This window comes from Brienomyrus brachyistius, chromosome 7 (genome assembly GCF_023856365.1).
Source record: "Brienomyrus brachyistius isolate T26 chromosome 7, BBRACH_0.4, whole genome shotgun sequence".
Classification (NCBI taxonomy): domain Eukaryota; kingdom Metazoa; phylum Chordata; class Actinopteri; order Osteoglossiformes; family Mormyridae; genus Brienomyrus; species Brienomyrus brachyistius.
In genome coordinates, this window is record NC_064539.1 from 2,793,968 (window position 1) to 2,803,449 (window position 9,482).

General features: G+C 37.8%; 1 long non-coding RNA gene across 2 annotated transcripts; it reads left to right on the forward strand.

Annotated features, from left to right (window-relative positions):
* The first annotated feature begins 4,772 nt into the window (after positions 1-4,772).
* On the forward strand, positions 4,773-8,131 carry LOC125746506 (uncharacterized). 2 transcript variants are annotated; one of them, XR_007398994.1, is made up of 5 exons: positions 4,773-5,543; positions 5,633-5,662; positions 6,245-6,295; positions 7,095-7,217; positions 7,979-8,131. It is a non-coding gene; the product is annotated as an uncharacterized LOC125746506 (long non-coding RNA). The 2 variants fall into 2 exon arrangements; XR_007398993.1 differs by lacking the exon at positions 7,979-8,131 and adding an exon at positions 7,444-7,761.
* Positions 8,132-9,482: the final 1,351 nt, after the last annotated feature.

A 9,482-nucleotide genomic window follows, 5' to 3' on the forward strand; every position in this document is an offset into this window, starting at 1 on the left:
GACTGAGTCAGCTTTTGAGATTTAATTACACCAGAAATGCAATGGTAACACAGATGATTGCCGCCTAGAAACCATCATGAGAAATCTGTATGTCAGACCATAAGCTACAAGGAAATTTTTGCCTTCAGATGTAATAGGGAGATGTCTGAAACCTAAGGCTTCTGCTCACCATGAGTTAAAGACCGGGATGGTTTTCTTCTGAATGAATAATAACATTTTGTATTGAACATAAAGTAGGTGTGTGACCAAGACCAGATTTTTAAGCATATATTGCAAATATATTGATAGCTAATCTGATCCTCCAATTACCACATTTTCAACAGCATGCCTTTCTATGTCATATTACTGTAAATCTTCCTAGGCCTAGTAAGTCTTTCAAATAGTTTTCCAGAAGAATGTATAATGCACATCATGTGAAGATTTTCATTTCAAATGCTACAGTAATGCCACCATTGGGCCCTTAACCCCTAATTTTTCAAGGAACTGACTGACACTGTTTTCTCAGCTGTACACTGCTTTGAGTAAAAGCCAAATAAGTACAATTTGTAATGTAAATGGAAAATGTATAGTAAACCTCCCTAATATAGCTGGACAAAACTAGACAGAACTGGGGTTGAATCTTAACAAGATTGCATAATTGCCTTTGTTATCGCTTGCGTATCTGATTAAATATTTCATTACTTTTAATGTCCCTTTTTAGTGTCCCCTACCCTGTGCCATGTGATGAACTGGCATCTCGTGTAGAGTGTCCCCTGCCTCATGTTCTGTGATGGACTGGCATCTCATGTAGGGTGTCCCCTGCCTTGTATCCTGTGTTGAATTGGCATCTCATCTAGGGTGTCCCCTGCCTCATGTTCTGTGATGGATTGGCATCTCGTGTAGGGTGTCCCCTGCCTCATGTTCAGTGATGGACTGGGATCCTGTCTAGGGTGTCCCCTGGCCCATACCCTGTGTTTTCCTGAACTAGGGACCATAATAACAGACACTTTAGATACACCAATCTAACAGGGCCTGCATAATGCAAGAGGAAAGCCACATTTTGTGCAATGGCAGTACCACTGCCTAAGGTTTAACTGAGCCAGATTTTGCTTCAATTCCTGATGGTCCGTTTAAGTTTTATATGATTACATTGTATTTATTTATTTTTGTTTGCGGTGTGTAGCTCAGTGAGTTAGGCCTTATCACTAGAAGGTTGGTAGTTTAAATCCCATCCACACCAGAATGACCACTTCACCGTTGGACCTATAACCAAGGCCTGTAACCCCCTGAAAAATGCCCCAGGGATGCCAGAGAAAGGACTGACCCAGTGCTCAGACCTCAAGCTTCACTTTCAAACTTACCTCTACTCAGGGGCAAAAGTCTTAAGCAGTGAAAGAAAATGATGTTGAAATGATCATTATATCCGTGTAAAGCGACGATGTTATGTCAGTTAATGCGTCAGCTTAGCCATTTCAACATCTCTTCTAAAATCACTTGAGTTACCACTCGACCACTACCCCACCTCATATGGCCAATCAGTACATCATTGACATTTTAAATGAGGTTAATTCATTAATTAAGTAAGCTGCTTGTAAACGGTAACAAATAAATGGCTGGGCTGCCCCTATTTAGAGAACATAAGAAATTCTTGTTTGTTTTAATTGTGTTACTTTAGTTTCCCTATGTTCTAATGTGGGGCAGCATGGTGGTGCAGTGGGTAGCACTGTTGCCTCACACCTCTGGGTCCTGGGTTCGAGTCTCCACCTGGGTTACATGTGTGTGGAGTTTGCATGTTCTCCCCATGTTATCGTGGGGTTTCCTCCGGTTTCCCCCCACAGTCCAAAGACATGCTGAGGCTAATTGGACTTGCTAAATTGCCCGTAGGAGTGCATGTGTGAGTGAATGGTGTCTGTGTGCCCTGCGATGGGCTGGCCCCCCATCCTGGGTTGTTCCCTGCCTCGCGCCCATTGCTTCCGGGATAGGCTCCAGACCCCCCGAGTCCCAGTAGGATAAGTGGTTTGGAAAATGGATGGATGGATGGATGGATGTTTTAATGTTAATTTATTTTTTTTTATTCCGAGTACATACACATTTAATACCCAGATAAATAGCTTTAAACATTTCCTTTGACTGCTTAAGGCTTTTTCCCGGTACTATATGTGCATTCCTTAAAAAGGAAGAGCAAGATGGAACCTGCAAGAACGACATTCTTTGTTCCTGAACTTGTACAAATGGCAAATAAAGCTTAATCTAATTATTTTCATTTAATTTCACATGTATGCTGACCTGCAGGAGCTATTTAAATTTGACACTCTTACATGTTCAGTCGTACCCAAAACCTTTTATTAGGTTCATCCATCTACACATTCACACATTATGGGAAATTTAGCAATGCCAACTAGTCCATGGCAGCATACCCACATGACAATTCAAGAACATATGAGACTCGAAACTCTGACCATGCAGACCTTTTAGGGGGTGCCAGATAAATGGATGTACACCACTGTGCAACAGCCTTAGGCAGGCAGAGAAAATGTTTAAAGCAGTTTATCTGACTGCTGTGTACATTTGCTCAGTAAAAAACACGTATATGCAACAGAACATATGCAGATTAACAGTAACTCAATAAAAACTAACATGAATTTCTTCTGTTCTCCAGAAAGTTACTGATATCTTGCCAGATGGCTAGAAGAACATTGCTTTCCCAAACCTCTACTCAGGGGCACTTCAGCTATTCTATGTATTAATTAAATTTCTCCACCAACTCCCTTAATTTATTTTGCCATTGTGGGATTAATAAAATTCAACATAATTAGTTAACTCAATGGTGTATTGATTAACGAGGTGTGGTAGCGGTCAAGTCAAAAGCTACACGGATGGTTGCTGCACAGATTAGGGTGACTTTAGGAGAGGTTTTGAAACAGCCAAGCTGAAACATTTTGAGACATAGTTTTTGTTATGTAGCGTGGGGGCATGGAGTGGGAAAGTAGCACAGGAGGCAGGTGAACACGAGATTTAATACGGGTAAAAGACTCAGGAACATCTAACTACAACACAACGTCAGCGACTGGACAGGGAAACATATTCGAACGCAGACTTAAATATACAGGACTAATTAACAACAACTAGATACACCTGGGAACACCAGGATTCCACACGAGGTAGATGAAGGGGTGTGGCACACGGGAGGATTGGTCATGACAGTTTTACACAAACATGAAAATCATTTAACCATATTCTTTTTTTTTTTTTTTCGATTTTTCCATAGTACTGTATATCATAGCCAGTTTAAATGAAAAACAACAAAATGTTCATGAAATGTACTGTGGTTCACAAGGGGGAAAATGAACGTCACACCAATACAATACTTCTCTCCACACCTTTTATGGTCAAGCCATGTGGTTTTTTTTGACATATCTTTAAAGTAAAGTGGTATCTTTTGACATATCTTTAAAGTGATATCTTTACTGAATTGGAGGGTGTTTTTGTGGTGTTAGGCTTTAACTAGATAGTGCTGGTGATTGTGAGAAATTACTGGGGCCAGGGGAGCGCCCCTCTGGTCCGTGGGAGTAGTACTATTACCTCACACCTCTAGGAAAGTGGATTCCCCTGCCACCCTGCATGTCTGTGGTTTCAATGTTCTCCCTGTGTCATGCACAATGTCCTAGGCGCTTTTAACAGTAATTTTGAAGGCATTGTTTAAGGTATTCAGCACAAATTGCCCGACATAGGCTTTAACGTGCACTGTTATGGAGAGAATAGAATTACTCGGCCCTTCAGCAAACTGCGACCAGTGATGCTTGTGTTACGCTGTACTGTGATACACAGGTACCAATTTTGTTTAGACCCCTTGTCATTCTTTTATTTTATGGTTTTCTCTTTCTATTCTGTTTAATTAAATAAACCACTTTTGTTGGGAGCCTCTGCGACTATGTGGATCAGCCCTCCTTCATCAAACCCTGCCGTAATGCTTCAGAGTAAACCGAAATTCTAGTATTCCTAGGCTATCAAACTCTGTATCAATCTTTGAAATCCCTGAAATCACTTGGAAATTTGAAAAGATTTGCTTTGCAGTCATTACACCAGCGTTTGTGAAACCAGTCCTTTGCGACTCCCAGATGGGATTGGGAAGGAGCAAAAACGTGGACGACCACATTAGATCAGTTTTAAGAATTATAAGATAAGGAGTGAAGCAAGGGCATATGTTTCTTATTAACATGGCGGTATACCGGGTTTGCCGGGTTGAGAGGTGTGACGTTTGTAGGTGTGCTGTATACAGTTAATTTTTTAATTTGTAAAATATTGCCGTTACAATTAAAACACAAGAAGTGATATTCATCTTTCCATTTTTACTGATATCCTTCTTCCCCATGATGCCAGTTTAAGCGCTGTAATCTCCCGCATCATTTAATCTAAATTTGCGGTAATTGTTAATCCCGCAAAGAATTTTTGGCTCGGCATTGTAGAAAAAGGACCTCACCTCGGGGTTCGTTGTTGATGTCCCTTTCACTGACTTCTTTGGAAATCACATCCTAACTTACCAGAAAGAATCATTACCACAATATAATAATATAAATGTACTACCCCGCCCCTCCGCCCAAATCAGTGATCTATGGGGTAATGAGAAATTGCATCAGTTGCGGTTCGGCGGTTGTAGTAAGACGCTATATCTGCATGTTGTCATACAACTGGAAGATGCGGTTGTAGATTCTGTGCTTAAAACCATTTTCAGTTGAGGGCCAGCTATCTATTCGTCCATCCATCCAATCTTCATAAACATTTACCCAGGTTGATGATACTCGGCGCCTGGACCATATTTTGACATTTGCAATGTTTTTATTGCATGAATCCACGCTTGGATACTTTTGAATACGAGCGCACATTCAGAGATGAGTCATTTATGTCATTGTGCGTCATTATAAGTTTGTGCGATACTACGTAGATTCCCTTTCTGGTTGCAAACCAGAAACTTTGCAAAGCACCCGTAATCGTGTAAACAAAACGTTGTGCTCCAGTGTATGCATATATACAGGGTCTTCCTCCAGCAACGTAGGTAAAGAGTTATTACACTCAATCACTTCAATCATGTTCATATTAACTGTTCTGGCACGAAATAGTGATTGGCTGAAGTTACTGCTACAGTCAGTACTACCTCCCACCACAAACAACAACACTGCCATCACCACTAACTAAAACAGCAACACTAATAATGGTTAATAATGGACGGGTTGTGGTTTTTTTGACCACACCTCTTAATACAAGAAATATGTGGGCGCTAAAAAGGGTATAAAAGATCCCGTACCTGCTAACCTTTAACCATTCAAGGTCAGAATGGGCAAGACATATTTAATTGGTAATAAGCAGATGCTTTTAACTCGCATTGTGATTTAATTTATTATTGTCCGTGAAATCAAATGTCTTTAAATTTAAACTTCTTTCTTTTTCGTTTTGCAGGTCACATCATTGTTATTCTCGGGGTTTGCCTCTCCACGTGGGCCACGAGATCTCGCGAAGACTGTCTAAGACATATGTACAATGACTCCATGAATTTGATACGGCATTTTGTAAGATACATATAAAACTGTTATTTAATATGCGTACTGTAAAGTACATATGTCATTAAACTGTCACGTCATTTCGCTTATTTCCACAGAATAAGGTGAACTGCAGCGGGTCACTAGAGGTAATTATCACCTTGTTTTATTTATATATCTTGTCAGATATTCCGTGCCTATCCTGTTACAGCTTAGACATGACAATATCCAAACATATCAAAACATGAAAGGAGAGCATCCATTTAAAAGAATCATCAGCGTCAACATGAATATCTACATGAACACGCATATCTAAGTTCAATTAGACATTCGGGTTATTCTGCATTTGGAGTGGAAACTATGTCACAGAGGCTGCAGGGCTTAAATACATGCTTAAAATGTTAAGCACAGCACTAAGTCAACATGCAGGCGACATAGGATTAAATAATACATTTCCGTCATGATTTGTTTGATTTTTCTATTTTTATCAGGTGTCATAGTTACTCTACACCTGTCAAATAGCTTGCCAAATTTCAAAATTTGAGATGCCATACCTTATATAAAATAGTATTTTCAATAGACATAACTTGTGAATTTGTATAAAAGAGTTTCATTTTTACTGTTTACTTTAAAAATGTAATTAATTTTAAAAATGCATTTTTCATAGTGATTTTGGTTTTGGGGACTCTTATATGACACTTTCACATATTAATTCTTGCTATATTGGGCAGCCTCCTCTGGGCAAGAGCCATCATAGAAGAAACATCACAAGTAATGAGACGGTGAGTCCATACTTGCTCATTTTATGCAATAAATTTATTGATAAATTTGTTTTTCAGGCAGCATCTGATTTCTACACATCACTGATCTTAGGCACTGTAAGGGCTGGGTAGTCAATATCGCATATCTTTTGATTTTAAATGATTTTAAATCGTGGCATTAGGTCAGCTTACCTCCAATGGGGCAGCCATTAACAAAAAAAAGAAGAAATACTTCCCTTTTAATCAGCATATGACTGGTGCTACAATCACTGGTGTTACATCATATCTGTGACATATCTGTAATTTTGCTATTTGGTAAAAAAAAAAAAAAAAAAAAGATGTTTTATCACTAGTGGTTTCATAGTGTCACTGGTGTTATAAATCTGCTATGACAAGGTATTTGTTCTTCCTGATTAACTCTTGTTCAAATATCTACTTGAATTGTTGGAATAGTCAGTATATGTGTTTGCAATATATGTCTATAAAAATCATTGGTAACACGATTATTTTAAAGGATTTCGTTAATTAAATACAGATAAACTGAAATATAAATGCAAAATAAACAAATTTATCGCAAAACGATTACCTGATCATGTCATAACACCAGTGACAAACTAACCAAAACTTGCATTTTACATATTAAAATATACATCTGTAATTAAAATCTTAATTTTGCATGCATCATAACAGAAAATATTAAAAGACATTTTAAGGTGGTTTACTGTTGGGATTCGTGAAACTGATAAAAAAAAATATATATATATATATTCAAATGGAGAATGACGCATAGTTGAACATAGCTGTATTTTATTTCTTCTAGTTTGGAGCCCAACACAAGTGTATATTCAAGTGGTCGGTGTGCCCCCAAGATCCTGGAAATGATGAAGAGATGCGTGTAATTAATAATATACGGTGTGATCTGCAGCAGAGCAGAGAGAGTAAGGTGAGCAGACGCATGCTTATTACATATCTCATACTTTTTCGCATTTCCTTTTAAAAGTGTTAACAAAGTTGTGACATGTGTACCCAAATTGTACTTTTAATTGCTCTTCAACAGAAGCTGTTAAAGTTTTGAATGTGAATTTGCGTGGTCTGACATAAAATCAGCAATTCCTCAGTGCACGGTAGTGCACATCTTCATTAAATATTGTCCATCTTTACTTTCATAGGAATGTGAATGGAAGATCCAAAGACCCAAAACTCCGTCAAAACTACAATTTTTATATTGCTGGTGTCGGTTTCTCAATGCCAACCCAGATGCTTAGTGGGGCTTGTGGATACTGTGTTCCGCAAGAATACTTGTTTAAAACCTTATCTATATATTCACATTCAGCACAATGTTTAAAGAATATTTATTCTAAGTACTAATGATCAATGTGATTTGTTTTACATTTGTATTTCAATAGAGGACTCTGCTCTTTGTAGTTACTATTACCTTACTACAAGAAGTATCACAAGAGATGTGGCAGATACTGTAATAATGTAAAATAAGCAAGTGAATTAAATGTTTTAAATAAATATGAAACAAAGAGTTGCAAGCTTTGTTTTGTGCTCTCCAATATTTTAATCAGCATATAAATATAAACAATTATATTAAATGAAGTTATTAGTTATATATTAAATGAGATCATTATGCAAAGATAATGGGCCTCTATCACGAAGCTGCTCTGGAGTAGGTTATGTCTAGGTTATGCCTCATTGCAGGTTGCAAGAAGACCAGCCCCTCCCATGGCCAACATTGCCCATTGATTCTTGATTTGTTGACTGCCATGGCCTACCATGCCCATCGATTCCTGATTTGTTGACTGCCATGGCCCACCCTGCTCATCGATTCCTGATTTGTTGACTGCCATGGCCCACCCTGCTCATCGATTCCTGATTTGTTGACTGCCATGGCCAACCCCACACATACGTTCCTGATTTGTTGACTGTTTTCGAGATTTACTGCCAGCTAAAGCAAATGTCATTAAGCAAATTGGTATTTTTGATTTATGATATATATTCTTCTTCTGCAATGTTTAGCAATACACTATTCCATTTGGCAAAAAAGTACTGCTGCCTAATGTTGCACATCACTTCTTATCACATATCAGTTCTGTTGCCAATGGTTAGCTTAATGACAACCAACATATGTGACCAATTAAATAAAAGACACACAACCACAGAACAGCAATTATTTAATAAGCCTTTATAGCCAATTAGGTATAACAAATTGGTTCATTTTGTGTCATAATAAATAAATGAAAATGCCCATTAATATAATCATTAGTAAATATTAAGGTAAGTGAACAATGCAGGCCAATTTAAAAAACCTGTTCCATTCTGTAACATGACTGACAAAACAGTTAGAAGGTGTTTTAAATATACATGTACTTATCATCTAATGCAAACTATTTAAATTTATAAATGAAACACTTATATGAATTTCTTATGGTAATGATAGCATGTTACCATGTTAAATGGGTCAATGAACTAACCAGAATCAAATAATATTAATGCATTACCCCACTCACTTCTCAATCAAGCAAATAAATAAAGCAAATAAAGTCAAGGATCAAGGTAAATCTAATTTATTAACAAATTATCAATTACAAATGTATTAATGAATGAACATTATATTTAAAAAATACATATAAAAAACCGAAACAAACAAAAGCATGAAAACTATTAAAAGCAACAACAGACTAGGATAATGCTTTATTTCATTGTTGGCCAATAAATTGATCATAATTGGCAAAATATACCAAGGGGGACACCCATCTTCCCTGGCTTAGGTTAAATATAAATGCTGCGTGCATTTATGTGGGGGAACATTAGGATGATTCCAAGGGGCCCTGAGTGACTGTGGCTTTAAAGAATTTGGAACTTAAGGTGATTGATCAGGGTTGGGGGCACCAATATACAGTCGAACCTCGTTACTACGTACCCCGGATACAACGTTTTCACCTTTTCAATGTACAGGTTTCTAATTCCCGTTTTTAGCCTATGTATTATTCTAATAGCAGCCATTGTTTACAGCGTACACCCTTACAGCGTAAACTTCGATACAACATCCAAATTTCTAGAGAAAATACGAAAACTAACCATCGTTACAACGTACAGCGATCTCCCCGCCCACCACAACTTGTGTTGCTACATCTACCTGTATCTACCTGATCTTCGCCCATCAATGCACATTTTTCTATTGCGTTGCTTGGTGTTAAATGAG